Here is a 19,566-nt window from a genome sequence, read left to right as displayed (position 1 = left end):
CAGCCCCTCGGAGAACCAAGGGGCCAAACGAGATCTGCGCCGGGTCAGAGGTCGCAAAGGCACGACACGGTCCAAGGCCCCAGCCGCGGCCCGCTCCCAGGCCGCAACTAGTTCCTCATTCGTGCCGTGGGCCAGATCCTCAGGGAATGGCCCAAGCTCCGTCCGGAACCTCTCAGGGTCCATCAGAGTTGAAGTCCACAGGTCCTGAAAGGGCCATCGTTCCCCACCTCTGTTCTAGGTGATACAATGCAATCCAACATCATTTAGCAACTGGCTGAGTATTTTGAGCTTAACCAATGATGCCTCATGGAAAAGGCACAAATACAGTGAAGTATGCAGTGCTGTTGCATCAGCTTTCCATATCAGACACAAGAGATAAGCTGAGATTGCATCTCCACAATTCCCAGTCAGTATTCCTTAGGAAATATCAGACTTCAGAATATTCTTCCGATTTATAAATAGAAGGGGAGAGGGGGGGAAATAAACAGGAAGGATTAAACGTTTGTGGGCCTCATCTACAGGTAGTCCTCGACTTATATCCATTCGTTTAGTGACCGTTCAGAGTTACAATGGCACTGAAAAAGAAGATGTATGATCATTTTCACGCTTACGACCACTGCAGCATCCCTATGGACATGTGATCAAAATTCAGAAGCTTGAATAGATGACAGTTGCAGCATCCCAGGGTCATGTGATCCCCTTTTGCGACCTTCTGACAAGCAAAGTCAATGGGAAAGCCAGATTCGTTTAATAACTGAACCATTATAGTGATTCACTTAACAAATCTGGCAAGAAAGGTCGTAAAACGGGGCAAAATTCACTTAACAACTGTCTTGCATAGCAACAGAAATGTTGCGCTCAATTGTGGTCCTAAGTCGAGGACAACCTGTAAACTACCTGTAACTATTTCATTTTCACCTTAGAGACCAATGGGAGTACAGGTGCTCTTGGCTGATCTTAAAAAGCTAAACAAGTCAGACCTAATTGCAAATATGTTTATTATGGTGATAGACCAGCATAAGAAGAGTAGAATACAAGTAATATTTTTAAAAGCTAAAAAATATAAAATATAAAAAAATATTTTCTGTATTCTACTCTTCTTATGCTGGTCTATGGCCACCGTAGAGATATTTGCAGACCTAATTAGAATTTGCCTCAAGAGGCCCTAGGAAATCCCCAATGGGGTTAAATTAGAGTGACAAATTAACAAAGAAACTATGTCTGCATTGTGGCCAAGAAAACAATACGAATATACACATAATATGGTTCCCCAGGTATCGAGCTCGATTTCTGGAAGGCTTTATTTATTTCAATTGCATTGTGCTTTAGACTCAGGGACATAAAATATGTGCAGAATAAAATTTGTAGGACATCAACGAAGTCTTGATTTTGCATCTGTGACATCCAGACTCTAATCTGCTATTAACTAGCTATTCTTACAACCATAATATTTCAGAGTAGCCCCAAGGTCCCTCAGCATCTTGAGATAATAAGGTTAAAATGCCAGTAGACACTTTTGGGAAAATGTTAAGACTGAAGTTATCAGAAAAAAAAACTTGATAAAGATGCAGGAGGCTTAAGCTTCAACACTTCAATTTTAATTTCCCATCTTTAAAATAAGAAAGCATAACATCAACAGTTTGTGTAACTTAAATGTCAAAATGTTTAATGAAGATAATGATAATTATTTATGCTGATTTTAAAACCTGTGTCTATTATTATATCAAAGTGTGCATAAAATAAATAAAATCATTCCTAGTCAATAAGCCACTGAGCTAAATGTCTTTATCAGAGAAATTATTTAAAGAAGGAAAAACTACAAGCAATTTCCAGTCTTCCCCAACAGACTGAATTATAGTCATGCTTGATATTTATTATATACAGTTGCCTACCAAAATCTTAGAGAAACTGTAATACCAATCTAAGCTGATTATCTTTATTTAAAAAAGTATAGTAGATGAGAAACTAAATAATTATATTTTATGGAAATTTGTTAAATGGTTGACCAGTGGTCCAGCATGAAGAACACAGTAATGACTTAGGAATGAGGAATATATGAAGATTTGCAGACTTAATCCTCTGCATCAAAAGTATCCCATGAAATCCTATTCAAAATAAACTTTATTGAATTGAATAGGTTTCTACCCAGAGATGCGTAAAGGAGGCTACAACTTAGAGGAGATAATAATTGGTTTATTTGTACATTTCCACTCAAATTATTCATGGAGTCAAGCACTCTATGAAGTGAGAGATTCATCAACCCGTATAATGCACACCATAAAACGATGTATTTATCAACATTGTTCTTAATCCTGCCTTATGTCCAAATTCAAGATCTCCAAAAGAACAGTCTCAAATCTTCTTCGTTCAGACTCTACTTGCCATAGAGAGAGACTAATGCATAGCTTACATAAAGCCAGTGGTGGGATTCAGCCAGTTCGCACCACTTAGGGACAACTGGTTGTTAACTCTCTGAGCAGTTTGGCAAACTGGTTGTTGGAAGAAATCATTAGGGCAGGGAACCGGTTGTTAAATTACTTGAATCCCACCACTGCACAAAGCCCAGCCTAACTTAGTAAAACAACTTCAATTTCTCAAGCATGTTGCACTACTTCCATTTATGGATGCCATAATATAGCATCATCACCAGAAAATAAACGGTCAGTTACAATGAGAGTTAGCTTTGAGGACAGAGCAACCAACAACATGGATTGGCTTTAAACTGTGCATCACTTCATAACATATAACATAACATAACATCAGAGTTGGAAGGGACCTTGGAGGCCTTCTAGTCCAACCCCCTGCCCAGGCAGGAAACCCTATACCATCTCAGTCAGATGGTTATCCAACATTTTCTTAAAAATTTCCAGTGTTGGAGCATTCACAACTTCTGAAGGCAAGTCGTTCCACTTATTAATTATTCTAACTGTCAGGAAATTTCTCCTTAGTTCTAAGTTGCTTCTTTCTTTGACCAGTTTCCACCCATTGCTTCTTGTTCTACCCTCAGGTGCTTTGGTGAACAGCCTGACTCCCTCTTCTTTGTGGCAGCCCCTAAGATATTGGAACACAGCTATCATGTCTCCCCTAGTCCTTCTTTTTGTTAAACTAGACATACCCAGTTCCTGCAACCGTTCTTCATATGTTTTATCCTCCAGTCCCCTAATCATCTTTGTTGCTCTTCTCTGCACTCTTTCTAGAGTCTCAACATCTTTTTTACATCGTGGCGACCAAAACTGGATGCAATATTCCAAGTGTGGCCTTACCAAGGCATTATAAAGTGGTACTAACACTTCACGTGATCTTGATTCTATCCCTCTGTTTATGCAGCCCAGAACTGTGTTGGCTTTTTTAACAGCTGCTGCACACTGCTGGCTCATATCTAAATGGTTATCCACTAGGACTCCAAGAGGTACTACTCTCACAGGTACTACTATTGAGCAAGGTACCACATATACGGTACTGGTGCATTTTGTTTTTTTGACCTAAATGTAGAACCTTACTTTTTTCACTGTTGAATTTCATTTTGTTAGATAGCGCCCAGTGTTCAAGTCTGTCAAGATCTTTCTGTAACTTGAGCCTATCTTCTGGAGTGTTGGCTATTCCTGCCAGCTTGGTGTCATCTGCAAATTTGATGAGTTCCCCATCTATCCCCTCGTCCAAGTCATTGATGAAGATGTTGAAGAGTACTGGGCCTAAAACAGAGCCTTGGGGTACTCCACTGCATACTTCCCTCCATGTGGATGTAGTTCCGTTGAGGACTACACGTTGAGTGCGGTTGGTCAGCCAGTTACGAATCCATCTGGTGGTGGTGCTGTCTAACCCACATTTTTCTACTTTATCTAGTAGTAGGTTATGGTCTACTTTATCAAATGCTTTACTGAAGTCCAAGTAAATTATATCGACAGCATTCCTCTGGTCTACTAATTTTGTCATTTTGTCAAAGAATGCGATAAGATTAGTCTGGCATGATCTGTTTTGACAAACCCATGTTGGCTTTTGGTTATTACTTTGTTTGCTTCTAGGTGTTCGGTGATTCGTTGCTTGATTATCTTTTCCAGAATCTTCCCGGTATTGAGGTCAGACTGATAGGTCTGTAGTTTCCTGGATCTGTTTTTCCTTTTTGAAGATGGGAACTACATCAGCTCTTTTCCAGTCCTCTGGCAGCTCCCTGTGCTCCAGGATCTTTGAAAGATATAGTTCAGTGGTTCTGAGATCACGTCTGCCAGTTCCTTCAGAACCTTGGGGTGTAATCCATCCGGTCCTGGTGATTTGAACTCGTCTAGGGTAGACAGGTGTTCACTTACCATTTTCTTCCCTATTTTAACTTGTGTTTCTAATCTGTTTTTTGTAGTGCTGTTTTTGATAGGTTGGATTGTTTTTTCCTTTTGTGTAAAGACAGATGCAAAAAATGAGTTAAGTAGATCTGCTTTCTCCCTGTTGCTTGTCATCTTCTTGCCACTTTCTCCCAGCAATGGGCCAATTGTTTCCTTGACTTTTTTCTTGTTTTTAACATGTTGGAAGAAGCTTTTTTTGTTATTTTTTACTTTTGTCGCTAGCCTTTGTTCATTGTGAGCCTTAGCTTTCCTCACTTCATCTTTACAGGCTCGGGCTATTTGCTGATATTCATCATCCTTGTCAGTTCATGCTTTGACTACTGCAGGGGTGTCAACCTCGATTTCATTGGGGGCCGCATCAGGGTTGTGTTTGACCTCAAGGGGGCAGGGATGGCATGGCCAGCTCGACATCACCTGTATTGGGGGCACCTGTGGTGGCCCGAGCGCTCTGCCAATGAAAACAGGCTCCCAAGCTCTGTTTTTGGCTGTGACGGACTCCTGCAACTGTCTGCCAGCAAAAAGGGAGCTCGGGAGGGCCGCCTGTGGCACTCCGGAGCTGTTTTTTTCTTGGCAGAGGCAGCACGGCCTGGTTCTTTACTGTTTTCAGGGCATCCCCAAAGCCCAGATCTAAGCACCTGTACCTGGTCCCCGAGTCTTGAGTTTGACATACCTGGACTACTGCAATAGGCTGTAATTGGGGCCACCTTAAAGCATGCCAGTTGTGTTCAAGGCCTGATGGTGTGGGGGGCTGTAGGGTATTTACAGGACCGCCTGCTGTTACCTGATGTCTCCCACCGACCCGTACGCTCACACAGAGAGGGCCTTCTCAGGGTGCCGTCCGCCAAACAATGTCGGCTGGTGGCCCCCAGGGGTAGGGCCTTCTCTGTTGGAGCTCCCACGCTTTGGAACGAACTTCCCCCTGGTTTACGTTAAGTGCCTGATCTTCGGACTTTTCGCCGTGAGATGAAAACGCACCTATTTATTCAAGCGGGACTGGCTTAAAAGTCTTAAAAGTTTTATTAAATTTTTAATTGGGGCTATTTATAATTTTATGATCTTAAATTGTTTTAAATTTCGGCCATTTGTAATATGCTTGTTTTAGTTTTGTTTTTAATGTGTATATTGCGGGTTTTTTAATATTTGTCTGTACACCGCCCTGAGTCCTTCGGGAGAAGGGCGGTATAAAAATCTAATAAAATAAATAAATAAATAATAGACAGTTACCGGTACTTAGTTTTGCTGTTCATGATTTTATTATTTTTCCGGAGGGTGGGGGCACAAACTGCTTTGATGTGCAAAAATCAGGTAAAACTGTATAATAGATAGTGAGACTGAAAAACAGGGCCTCTGGTAGCTCAGCAGATTAAGTCTGTCTGTTATTAATACAGCTGCTTGCAATTACTGCAGGTTCAAGTCCCACCAGGCCCAAGGTTGACTCAGCCTTCCATCCTTTATAAGGTAGGTAAAATGAGGACCCAGATTGTTGGGGGCAATAAGTTGACTTTGTATATAATATACAATTGGATGAAGACTATTGCTTGACATAGCGTAAGCCGCCCTGAGTCTTCGGAGAAGGGCGGGATATAAATGCAAATAAAAAAAAAAAACACCACAGACAGAGCCCATTTCTTTAATACATTGCTGCTCTTTCAAACATTTGAATTTACTTAAAACAATAATATGAAATAAAAGCAACATTTTCTAATACACCTCTTTCAAAATATTTCTCAGCTATGATGTTTGAAATATCGGGATATATATCAGCTTTTTAAAAGTAATGAATAATTGACTAGTTCTTACAAATGGACAGTTCTTATATAAATGTATGTATTTCTCTGCCCACTCCAGATTAAGCAATTTCATCATGATATATTCAGTGGTTTCTTTACAAACACAAAAGAGAAGAGGTTTAAACAAAAACAAAAAACACAGTGCCACTGCCTCCCCCATAAAAATTCAAGGTCCCTTAAGGTTTCAGAAATATTATCTCAGAAGGTACATTTGTTATTCTAAAAAGTACAAGGAGAAGAACAATATTAGCCACCTAAGAGTTCAACATAAAGCAGCACCATGCTCCTTAATCCCATATCAGAAAACCAGAAGGAGTTTGCAAAAGCAGATGTAATACCGGTTCTAAGGTTGTTCGTGAATATTTTATCTCTTGGTAGAGCCAGTGGAAGGGTTTATTTTAAAGACAACAAAGGTAAAACCACCTCTACTATCTTACTCTTTGCTTTCGCTCCTTGTCTAAATTCACTTCGCATTGTTACATAAAGCATTCTACGGACACTAGCAGAACGGCAGCTAGGCTATAGCTTTACTACAAAGAAAGCAGGGGTGGTACCTTTGCTACCGGTTTGCAAATGTGAGCGGGCGCATGCGCGGAGCATCAAAAACGGGACGTGATGATGTCCGAGCGGGTGGCCAGAGCCTCTCGCGGCCGCCGCTACCGATTCAACCGAACCGGATAGAACCGGCTGAATACCACCACTGAAGTAAAGTTTCTGTAACAAACATGTCTGACTGACAGCACAATCCTACACACTTAAGAAGCCATTCCCTCCGTGCATAATAAGGATTAATCCGGGTAGCTACACTGTTTTTTATCACTCTGAAGTAGTTATCTTATGTATATGCTCTCTCCCCAACCAATTTTTAACACTCCATTCATTATGTTACTCTCATGAGAAATTAAAATATCATGGCTGGAGATCTGAATTCAGATATTCCCCATTCATAGCCCAACACTCTAACCGCAATATGTTACTAGTTGTAATTGCTGTTCAAGGACCTCAGACTGAATCGCAAATATTTTACAACCTCTAATCCTTACAAGTATATTAGAAAACATTTCCTTCAAGGCAAAAGCAGTTGGCTTTTAGACACAAAGCATTTTGATATCAATTCTGAAGAGGTTCCAGAACTACTTGTAAAAGCATATTTATACTAATAGCCATTAAATTCCCTTACACTGCACAATATTAGCCAGTGAACCACTCTGAATCACTGGAGAGATATAAGGTGTTGTTGTTTTTTTCTGTGAAGAAGGAAAGTCAAAACGAACTTCTGAAAAATAAATCAATTCCCAGTTTGAGGGTTTTTTTGGGGGGGTGGGGGAAACCATATGCATTCATATGGGAATTTATTACCTCTGCTCCAAGAGATTCCCATCCAACATTTAAGAAGGGCATCAAGAAATATCAAAACAATTTTCAAATATTCTTTGAAATAATACAAGCCCAATTGGAATGACATTTGACTCACTGGGTGCTTGGCAGAAGCTGTAGACTGTTATTCAATCCATGCATTACAAATAACTGACCTGCAATATAACACAGACAGTCTCAGCAGGTGGTAGCACGTGGCCGCCATGCCATGTTATACAGCTAAGCAGAGGTAGGTTGGTAATAACTGGACAGGAGAGTCCACAGAATTCCAGGGCTATAAGCAGACTGGGAAGTTGAAGAACATATTAGAAAAACCAGCGGTACAAAGGCTAATTTCTACTTTTAATAAATACTAGTCCCGTGATGGCGAACCTATGGCACACGTGCCGGGAGTGGAACACAGAGCCATTTTTCCGGGCACGTAAGCTGTCGCCCAACTCACCTGCAGCTGCACATGTGCACGCACCTCAGCTGGTGTTCGGACCTCCGGAGCGCATGCGCGCAATTCAGGGAAGCCAGCTGGTCTTCGGAGCTCTCCTGAGCATTCATGCGCATTTGTGCATGCACGCGAGAGTACTGGTGTGCAGCGTGCGCAAACGGCATTCATGCGCATGCATTGCATGCACAAAAATCCTGTGCATGTGCAGATGGTGTGACTGCACGTGCAGCGCACAGTGGGGCGCATGTGCCAAAGCTGTGCACATGTGCAGATGGTGTGGTTGCGCATGCAGCGCATGGGGGAGGAGCCGTGCGTTAGCGTGGATGGCACGCACGTGCACGAAGCATGTACCTGTTCAGCACACGGTGAGCAAAAGGTTCGCCACCACTCTACTAGTCCATGACTCATTGGGTCATCCTGTCTGCTGTGGTCCCCACAGGGTCTCTGTTGACTTTCTGCCTGCAAGTTTTCCAGGTTTCCACACTGAATAGCCTGAAGACTTGTGTTGTGTCTCCGCCCCTTGAGCAGGGCCTCCTGCCAGAAAGTGACTTGGAAAGTGAGGGGGAAGGGCCGTCAGGACTTACCTGGGGAGCACCGGCTTCCCTGGCTCAGCTCCAGGAGCCAGAAGCAGGCCAGGTGGAAGAGATAATGAGGCCTCCATCCCCTGACTCTTTCCCCCCAGGCCACGCCTCCAGACCCAGCTGATGGCAATCAGGCCTGGCTGGACCCTAGGTTTCGTAGGCAGGAGAGGCGGGAACAACAGAAGCAGGGGTGGGGCAGGCCCCTCGCATCCTGGACATAAACTGTTTCAACTACTACCTTCAAAACGACGCTATAGAGCACTGCACACCAGAACAACTAGACACAAGAACAGTTTTTTCCCGAAGGCCATCACTCTGCTAAACAAATAATTCCATCAACACTGTCAGACTGTTTACTGAATCTGCACTACTGTTAATCTTCTCATAGTTACCATCATCAATCTCTTTCCATTTATGACTGTATGACTATAACTTGTTGCTGGCAATCCTTATGATTTATATTGATATATTGACCATCAATTGTGTTGTAAATGTTGTACCTTGATGAACGTATCTTTTCTTTTATGTACGCTGAGAGCATATGCACCAAGACAAATTCCTTGTGTGTCCAATCACACTTGGCCAATAAAAAATTCTATTCTATTCTATTCTATTCTATTCTATTCTATTCTATTCTATTCTATTCTATTCTATTCTATTCTAAAGGCAGCAAGAGCTGCTGTGCCTCTTCGTAGCAGGCAAATTAACTGCTTAACTAAGAGCTGAAGTACTTTTTGTTCCTGGGTGACTCATCGGCGTCGAGGGAGATAACAAAGACACTTGGCATACGCTCGCTATTTTGCTGCCAGAGCTGATAGTGCCGGCTAATTAAGCCATCACTTGGACGGAGGCGAAGGGGGACAGAACAATGTGGCTCTGTCAGATGGCTTGGGCACCCAATGGGTTAGCTTCATACTGAAGGTGGTGAACTAATTAAGTTCAATGCCATCTCCTCCAACAGCACCCCATGTGCCCCACCCCCTTCTCTGCCATCTTGTCTCTATGATGGTTCATGGGGTTTTTTATCTGTTGTGTTTTATAATGGACGTTTTTCATGTTGTGAGCTGCCCTGTCATTGGACATGAGATGGGCGGCAAATAGATGTTATAAATAAATAAGCAAATAATTGTGGGAAGGTGTCAGGGCATGTGGTAAATGAGAACCCCTTGACTGCGTCAGCGAGGCAGCAGGTTGAACAGCAACGGCATGGCGGCACTGGAATGACATGGAACTTTCCAGAATTTCATTCATACGGAAGTAATGAGTTCCAGCATTCTGTAGCTTAGCACATTTGAGCTACTTTGGTTGAAAATGTTTGCTCTATGGTGCACTGTTTCACCCAGTTAAAGTTACAGATGTCAGAGTTGTAACACGTTTGTAGATTCTAGCTCACAGCAATAAGGTAGTCCTCGACTTACAGCCACAATTGAGCCCAACATTTCTGTTAAGTGAGACCTCTGTTAAATGAGTTTTGCCCCATTTTATGACTTTTCTTGCCACACTTGTTAGGTGCATCACTGCAGTTGTTCAATTAGTAGCCCGGTTATTAAATGAATCTGGCTTTCCTATTGGCTTTGCTTGTTGGTCACAAAAGGGGATCACATGAACTTTGGACATAGCAACGGTCATAAATATGAACTGGTTGCCAGCAATCTGAATTTTGACCACATGATCATGGGGATGCTACCAAGGGTCGTAACTGCGAAAAACGGTCACATTTTTCAGTGCTGTTATAACTTTGAACTGTCACTAAATGAACTGTTTTAAGTCGAGGATTACCTGTAATTGCATTTTAGTCAATTTCAGTACATTTATCATCCATTGTTTTCCTGGATACAGAGCAGTGGTCTATTTATTTTTTCCCGGAACAAAAAAATATTTATTTATTAAATGTCCATGTTGCCCATCTCACTGACAGAGCAACTCTGGGCAGCTTACAATGCAAAAAGAAGTAAAAAGTGCTGGGGGGGGGAATTAAAATTAGAAAAATTGAAGAGAGAAGTTAAAAGTTAAAAACCAATATGGTGGGCAGCCTGCGGTTGAGAACCTTCTGTACCGCGTCAGTCACCGCCAATGTAACAGGCCTCTCTCAAGGCCCCAGGCCAAACGGCAGAGCCAGGTTTTTAAGCTCTTCCAGAAAATTTCATAAACATTCCTTATTAATAATCAATTGATATGCAGTATGCAGTGGAGTACCCCAAGGCTCTGTTTTAGGCCCAGTACTCTTTTAACATCTTCGTCAATGACTTGGACGAGGGGATAGATGGGGAAATCATCATAGTTGCAGATGACACCAAACTGGCGGGAATAGCCAACACTCCTGAAGATAGGCTCAGGATACAGAAGGATCTTGACAGACTTGAACATTGGGCGCTATCTAACAAAATGAAATTCAATGGTGAAAAAAGCAAGGTTATAATTTAGGCAAGAAAAACAAAATGCACAGGTAGAGTATATGTGGTACCTTGCTCAATAGTAATAACTGTGAGACGGATGTTAGAGTCCTAGTGGACGATCACCTAAATATGAGACAGCCGTGTGCAGCAGCTGCTAAAAAAGCCAACACAGTTCTAGGCTGCATTAACAGAAGATAGAATCAAGATCACATGAAGTGTTAATACCACTTTATAAGGCCTTGGTAAGGCCACACTTGGAATACTGCATTCAGTTTTGGTCGCCACAATGTAAAAAAGTTGTGGAGACTCTAGAAAGAGTGCAGAGAAGAGCAACAAAGATGATTAGGGGACTGGAGGCTAAAACATATGAAGAACGGTTGCAGGAATTGGGTATGTCTAATTTGATGAAAAGAAGGACTAGGGGAGACATGATAACAATATCTCAGGGGCTGCCCCAAAGAAGAGGGAGTCCAGCTATTCTCCAAAGCACCTGAAAGCAGGACAAGAAGCAATGGGTGGAAACTAATCTAGGAGAGAAGCAACTGAGAACTAAGGAGAAATTTCCTGACAGTTAGAACAATTAATCAGTTGAACAACTTGCCTCAAGAAGTTGTGGATGCTCCAACACTGGAAATTGTTAAGAAGAGGTTGGATAACCATTTGTCTGAAGTGGTGTAGGGTTTCCTGCCTAAGCAGGGGGTAGACTAGAAGATCTCCATGGTCCCTTCCAACTCTGTTATTCTATTCTATTCTGATACAATTCATTAGTAATAAAGAAAAGATTATTCAGATATATCATTATTCAGGTTAGGCTATTTCAAAGAAGATTTCTTCCCCATATCTTCTAATTCAGAATTTTCCTAAAAGCGCACATACAGTAATTAGTTCTGGTCGTCAGAATTAAAAGAGAATACAAAGTCACAGCAACTGAAATAAAAATTATAGAACAATATTACATCAGAGAAAGGCCAAAGAAACTGGTTATATTTCTTTTATACTTTATCTTTTATATATTCACATGTATTTATTGTACAGTTTGAAAAGCTTCAAGAAGCCTATGTTATGAGACACGGTGGCGCAGTAGTTAGAGTGCAGTACTGCAGGCTACTTCTGCTGGCTGCCGACTGCCTGCAATTTGGCAGTTCGAATCTCACCAGGCTCAAGGTTGACTCAGCCTGCCATCCTTCCAAGGTGCGTAAAATGAGGACCCAGATTGTCGGGGGGGGGGGGCGGCAATATGCTAACTCTGTAAACCGCTTAGAGAGGGCTGTAAAGCACTGTAAAGAGGTATATAAGTCTAAGTGCTATTGCTATATAATCATCAAAAATAGACAGTTTATATGCATTTATTTATAAATCAAATTTACAGGCCAGCCAACTCATAGCGACTCTGGGAGGTATAAAGATAAAAGCAATCCAATTTAAGGCAAACAAAAGGAAGGGATAACTCAGAGATTAATGTACCAAGAATTAATAAAACTCCCCCAAAGGTTATACAATCCCCTAACCCAGCACATGGAGATGGGGGAGGAAACATCAGCTCTTCAAGATCCATTCAAAGAATGGCAAAGTCAGGTCAACTCAAATTTCCACAGCCATACTATTCCAGGTGGTGCAACGAAGAAGGAATTATCACCTCTATCCCACCTGGAGTAAGCCACCCCTATACCATGAAGGGCTTTATAGATCACAATCAACACATTGAACTGTCCTTGGAAGCTTATTAATAATCAGTATAGCTTGCACAGCAAATACATTACACAGGAGTAGACACCATCACTATACCAATTCCTACCTGCTTGTATCAAGATGTAATTTAAAAAAGAGAATGGAATGCAATGGAAAACAAAAATCAAGATAGTTCATGATTATAGTTCATTGATGTAATCTGATTATGCCTTCAGCCATAGCAAATATGTTGTTCTGAAGGGTTCTTGGTGCTCTCTGACCTTAGTTGTTATTTTCTTGCAGTCATTTCATGACCCAACTAGATAACATCATCAGTGCTAGTAAGAAATGTGTAAATTGCTCTCAATTTACATTCAGCTATTCTCTTTTATTGATCATGTTGTTCTTCTCTGGGAGATGGGAATGACCACTTAGTTAACAGCTAACAACAACAACAACAACAACAAAGGGAGAAGATACTTGGGGAGATAGTAAAAGATGTCTCAACAAGGAGCATTTGTGTGAACCAGAGGGAGCAGCTATTCTAAAAGGAGATTATTTTTAGAAAATTTATCAGTCCTATCACCAATTTATAGAAATGAATAAAAACAAAACCAACTTCCATAAAGTTTAGATAAATTTATGCTAATTGAGAACAGCAATTACAGTTCTAATACTTATTAGTGCTTAGTAGCTGAGTACAGTATAGTCATCAAAGACTCTGAATATTTTGTTATACTAAGCTCAGAGAGCACCAAGATACACACAGTTCAATCCTGAGCCACAAATATTTTCATATTTTGGTATTTTGTTATGTCATGCTGTTAAAATTGTTTGAACAACTAATTACAGTTACCACAAGGTTAGTCAGTATACATTGGGCGCTTACATTTTTAGTGTTATATTCCAACATCAACTGATTCTCAACCAGTGCACCCTTTTTCATTTCCACTTCTGTTTACCCACCAACATTAAATATTCTGCAAAACCGAGAAAAGAAACCAGTGTTTTATGCTCAAGGTGGATTTGATTTAAATCAAGTTGATTTAAATCATGATTTAAATCACTAGTAAAAAGGCTTGATTTAAATCATAATTTTTAAAGAGGAAATGTCATATCTGTCCCGCAGCGGCTCCTCCTCTGACCTGTTGTTGACTCATCGACTAATCATACCACATAACTGTTCCATTTCATGCTGAATAAACTAATTTATTAATGCATCGTAAATAGAAAACTATCTTTAGATAGATTTTTACTCCAAAAGCATTAAAATAAATTTGATAAAAATAAAAAAAAATCCGATTTAAATTAAAATATCCCATTTAAATTTTAAAAATCCAATTTTTTATATTTTTAAAAAAATCATAATTTTTATCCACCATGTTTGTACTTCTGAGGTGTAAGTGGAATTTCCAAGCAATAGGTTGTTCAAGAAATTATGATGCTGCAATGCTAGACATTTTCAAAGTTTATGAACACGAGGAGGAAAAGGAAGAAGAGGAAGAGGAAGAGGAAGGAGGAGGAGGAGAAGGAGAAGTTGTTTAAAGATACATTTTGTATCTTCAGGATTTAGGAATATGTATTACAGAAAATCTGAACAGAAATTACTCTTTATGTTTGTCTATTTAAGCTCTAGGCAGCTAACAGAGAAACTTCTTCAGCCTGCTAAAATCTTGATAGAAACCAATTTTATCCTAAAGTATAATGGATTACTATTGGAAAGTTAAGCTGATATACACATTTCTAGAATAAATGGATAACTTACTCTGTCAATAGAAAAACTGGAATTGTCAAGGATTTCCATCAATGACTAATGTTATAGAAAGACAGCCCCAGTAGTCTATGAAAGAGTTTCTCCATCTTGACAGCCTAAAGATGTGTGGACTTCAACACCCAGAATTCTCCAGTCAACATGCTGGCTGGAGAATTCTGGGAGTTGAAATTCACACTTCTTAAAAATTGCCAAGAGCTGGGAAGTGGCTCAGCAGGCTAATGCAGCCTGTTATTAACACACAGCTGCCTGCAATTACAATTACTGCAGGCTCGAGTTCCAGCAGGCCCAAGGTTGACTCAGCCTTCCATCCTTTATAAGGTAGGTAAAATGAGGACCCAGATTGTTGGGGGGGCAATACAAGTTGACTTTGTATATAATATACAAAGGGATGAAACTATTGTCTTACATAATGTAAGCCGCCCTGAGTCTTCGGAGAAGGGCAGGATATAAATTCAAATAAAGAAAAAAAAAGATTTGATACCATACTGCTCTATGGTATCAAAAATCAGGAGTTTAGCTAACACCATTTCCAACAAATTGTATTAAAAGGCCATTATTAGTTTTTGTGAGTATCAGTTCCCTTCATCAAATGCGCTGTGAGGAACCATGGCTTTCTAACTAGCTGAGAAATTATATGCAGTTGGGTTGAGGGGTGACCTGACCATATTAGCAGATAACAAAAAGGATTTCAAGCAGTTAAAAAAAGGATCCTTTCAAACAGAGGAGATGAGCAATAATGAATTGGATGCAAAGTGATTCACATTAGGGCAAACATTTTTAAGATCAAGTAAAAGTGGACGGCCCTAATGCGTAAAAAGCTGGGAGTGACTGATCAGGGAATAAATCAAAGCAGCTGGAAAGTCTAATGATCTCTTGACCGTTAAAAAATAAAATTATTAGGAGAATAATAGAGAAAAAGAATAGAAAATGAAACTGACAACATTCGCTACTTTTATAGTAATCTCTTGATACAACCGTAGCAGTATTTGGGAGAATGATTACAGAATTTGCAACACTGCGCCTCAACAAAACCATGGAAAGATTGAAGGGTGCGGGCAGGGAAACAGAAAGTCACCCAAAGTTATCAGAAAGTGGGAGAAGTTCCTATGAAGAGAGAACAATGTTGCGTTTATTATTACAAAACAGAAAATGCAAGTAACTGGAGAGGGCTAGTACCCGATGGAGTATAAAATTATAAAAGGAGTATAAAAATATAAAATGATACACAACACAGGAGCATTTATTTTTCTTATTCTCTCCTAAAACTAGAACATGGAAACCTCAAAATAAAATTAAATGACCGAAAATTCAAGTGACAGCTTCCAATTCTGTAAGGGTTTTTTTTGTTTTTTTTTAAGGATCAGTTATATTGCTTAGGAATAAGTCCTTCTACTACTAACATTCACAATAACTGCCTAATAACTCCAGGATGAGGTGTGATTTTTCTGAATACCAGCTGCCAGGCAACAATAGCAGGAGAAAGCTTTGTACTCACATTCTGCATATGTTTTTATGACTGTCTAGTTGGCCACTGAAGTGGGAGGGGATAGAAGAGGATAATATAAAGAGCTCTTGTAAGTAAGTGCAGAAAAAATAACGCTTACATCACATTCTAAACAATTAATACATTTTAAAAATAATCGTATTTGATTTCCATAGGCAATGGGTAGATAATGACTGCAGTGTGAATTACTTAACTTGCTCACTGGCAGTTTTGGTTAATTACATGTCAATAATACATCCCTCTGCAGGTCGTCCTCAACTTACAGGGTTAAGCCTGAGCATTACAGTTGTAAAATTGGTCACCCACGTGACCATCCCAATTTTGTGACCTTTTTTTTGTGGTGGTGGTGGTTAAGCAAATGTACCAGTCATAAAAACAAATGCAGCAGTTGTAAAGCAAACACTACGGTCATAATGCAAAAACACTATTCACTATGGGGTGTTTTTTGCCAAGAAGTAAATGCCGGTTTGGCAAAAACATTGTAAAATGCAATCACATGACTACAGGATGCTGCAAATGGCCATAAATGCAGCATGGTTGCCAAGGGGACAACATACAATCCCATGACTGCAGGAAGGGGTCAGTCATGGGAACTTTGGAACCAGGTTGTGAGTATCTTTGAGGGTACTTTTGTGACCCCTGGTTGGGGTCTTATCATAACTTTGAATGATTGCTAAGTGACCAGTCAAAAGATAAGTACTAGCTGTATAGAATCATAAAATTGGAACTACAATGTAGAGTTCTCAAAAAGCAGTGACATGTGATCGATATTACCCTCAGCAGGTCCTATTAAATGTACATGTAGAGACACATGCCTAAAAGTTTTATTCAAATGAACGTATCAATATATTTCAGGTTGCAGCTAAAATCCATACAATTTGGACTTAACAGTTCCTAATTCATGCTTCATAAACATGGTGTTAATATACAGTGTTTTTATATAAATTATTGGCAATTTACATATGTTGTTTCAATTAAGCATAACTAAATGAAGCCCAAAAAGCACTGATATTTCTCTATACTAATTAGTTCTGTTTTATTCCCTATGTTGTTTAATTTTTATTTCTTCATAGATTCCTAGAAGGATCTTCCATAACAAAAACCTTCAGACTACTGATCACTGATAAAAACAAATCCATTAATCATACAATATCCTCCCGCCCTCCCCCTCCCACCCTCTCAAGCCTGACTGCTATACACTTTAGGAATATACAAGTACAGTACCAAAAATTTGAATAAATTAACAGTTTAATTTCTAAGAGATATTCATTAATAATCATATATAAAGCTTGAGCTGATGATTATAGTATTTTGAACATGTCAACATCGCACAGCACAAGTTTTTTTAAAAAAAAGTTCAACAACTATTTTAAAACAAATTTATTTTCTACTAACACAATTGAGAATGTATTAACATTACTGAAAATTTATTGAAAACCAACCAGTAATCACCACATCCAATATAACTTCCCTGGTATGAAGTCAACCCTACATTGCCCTCCTAGAGAAGCAGTTACATAGCAACATTAGAATTTTTTTCTTCATCCAATCAATTCCTTCTGAAAACACCCTTAAGCAGATACCTCAACGTAGGGAGAAAAAAAAAACTTTAAAGGTAACAGTGAAACTCCGATGCTTTTCCAGAGCATCCATCAGCTTCCATTCCCCAAAGTTCCACAACTTTTTCTTTGGTTTTGTAGAAGTGAGAAATAGCCAAACTATTAACGCTTCCGGGTTTTTTTCATTTAAGAAAAGGCTTGGCCAGACAGTTAGTTTATGGTCAGTGTCAATAGGTTTCCCCTGCAAACAAATGTGGGCACCCTCACAAACGTTTCTCAAGAATCCCAAATCAAAGGTGAAGCAGGTGGCTTGGAATTGGCCAGAGAACAAGCAATATATGTAGCTCTCCAACCCTTTATATGTGTGTGTTTGTGTGTGTGTAAACGAATATGTACATGTAGATGTATATATGGGGTGGATGGATGGATGGAGGGTGGGATGGAATGGAGGGATCAGATGGAGGGATGGGACGGAGGGATGGATGGGATGGTGGGATGGGATGGGATGGGATGGGATGGGATGGGATGGAGGGTGGGATGGATGGGATGGAGGGATGGGATGGAGGGATGGGACGGAGGGTTGGATGGGATGGTGGGATGGGATGGGATGGGATGGGATGGAGGGTGGGATGGAATGGAGGGATGGGATGGAGGGATGGATGGAATGGTGGGGATGGGATGGGATGGAGGGATGGGATGGAGGGATGGAATGGAGGGATGCCTGCATGGGCTTCTTTTCCACACTTTCTCCCTTTTCATCCTCTCATCTCTTCTGGAGACAGCCGGAAGCAAGGCAGGAGGTTAATTTCAAGGCAGCCAATTTCAACCCGACAGAGTGCCTTAAGACAACTCAGGATGTCTGGACCACTCACAACAAAAAGCCCCCTCTGACAGAAGGAGGAGCAAGAAAGCATCCCTCTGCCATACAAAGGGCAAAGAGGATGCTTCCCCACCCACCCTCCACACACACACACATACATACACACACATACACAACAAAGCCCTTCTGCTCCTTTGCACCAAGATGCACACAGAGCTGCAGATAACCTCACCCCTGGGTTTGCCTTTAGCATCCCTTTCCTTGCATGCCACGAAATCACCCCCCACCCCCCCACCCCTTGGCCCGTTTTTTTTTTCCCCTTCGTGCCCTCCCAGAGAGGTGTGGAGGAGGGATGCTCTGTGGATGCACCTTCCAGAGGGAAGGGAAGCCCAGGCAGGGAGCCTGCATTGGAGGCCAATGGCCAGGATGGATGCGCGCTTTTTAGGCAAGCTGGCATGTATGTCCCGCACGCCCGGAGGGGTCCGTCTCCCCCCCCCCCCCGCACACTCCGCCTGCGCGTGTGTTGTGTGTGTGCGCGTGGGGGGGGGGTGCAACACACGCACATGGGTCCGAAGACGCGTGTGCACAAACACACACACACACACACACACACGGCATTGCATGCAAGGCGAGGGGCGCATCTCCCACCCGCGGCGGCGGCGGACACAAAGGAAGGGAGGATGCCCGGCGGGAGGGAAAGGTAAGAGCGGCGCGTGCCTAGAGAGGGAGAGAGAGAGAGAGAGAGAGAAAGGTAACGGAGGGGGGAGCGGGGGCGGAAGAGCCTGAGGGCTGGTGGTGGCGGGAGGTGGGGGAAAGAATTGGGGAGCCGGGAGGCGGCACGAAAAGAGGAGGAGGAAGAGGAAGAGGGAGGAAGGATGCTCTGCCCTTCCCTGGCCTCGCCTCACCTCAGCTCGCGACCGGGAGAGCCGCCGCCGCTACAGCCGCCGCCACCACCGCCGCCGCCGCCTCACGCCCGGCTGAGGGAGCCACGACCGAAGGGGGCGGGCAGCCTCGCGCGCGCGCGCGCGCCCAGCCCCCCCCCCACTCCCTCCCTCCCTCCCTCCTTTGCCTGCCCGCCGCGCGCCGCCAAGCCAGCCAACGAACGCCGCCGACGGACGGCCCCGCCCACTTCTACAACATCTCTCTCTCTCTCTCTCTCTCTCTCTCTCCCTCTCCCCCCCGCAACTACCACACACACGTCCCTCGACCGGCCGCTGGCTGAGGAGAAAGAAGAAGACGGGCGCGCCTGCGCCGCGGCGCGTGAGGGAGCCGGGCAGTTAGGAGAGGAGTGGAGGGAGGGGGGAGGGAGGGATGAGAACGGCGC

The 19,566-nt window shown here is 41.9% G+C and overlaps 1 protein-coding gene across 1 annotated transcript in view; it reads right to left on the bottom strand.

Moving 5' to 3' along the window:
- CTNNA2 (catenin alpha 2) overlaps positions 1-19,254 on the bottom strand; it is a 698,304-nt gene extending 679,050 nt beyond the window's left edge. The window contains exon 1 of the mRNA XM_058193039.1: positions 19,148-19,254. The gene's annotated coding sequence lies outside the window, so the exon portion shown is untranslated. The remainder of the gene's footprint in view (positions 1-19,147) is intronic.
- Positions 19,255-19,566: the final 312 nt, after the last annotated feature.

Source organism: Ahaetulla prasina, chromosome 8, assembly GCF_028640845.1.
Source record: "Ahaetulla prasina isolate Xishuangbanna chromosome 8, ASM2864084v1, whole genome shotgun sequence".
Taxonomy (NCBI): domain Eukaryota; kingdom Metazoa; phylum Chordata; class Lepidosauria; order Squamata; family Colubridae; genus Ahaetulla; species Ahaetulla prasina.
The sequence above is the reverse complement of the archived record's forward strand: the minus strand, read 5'-3'. Positions and strand labels throughout refer to the sequence as shown.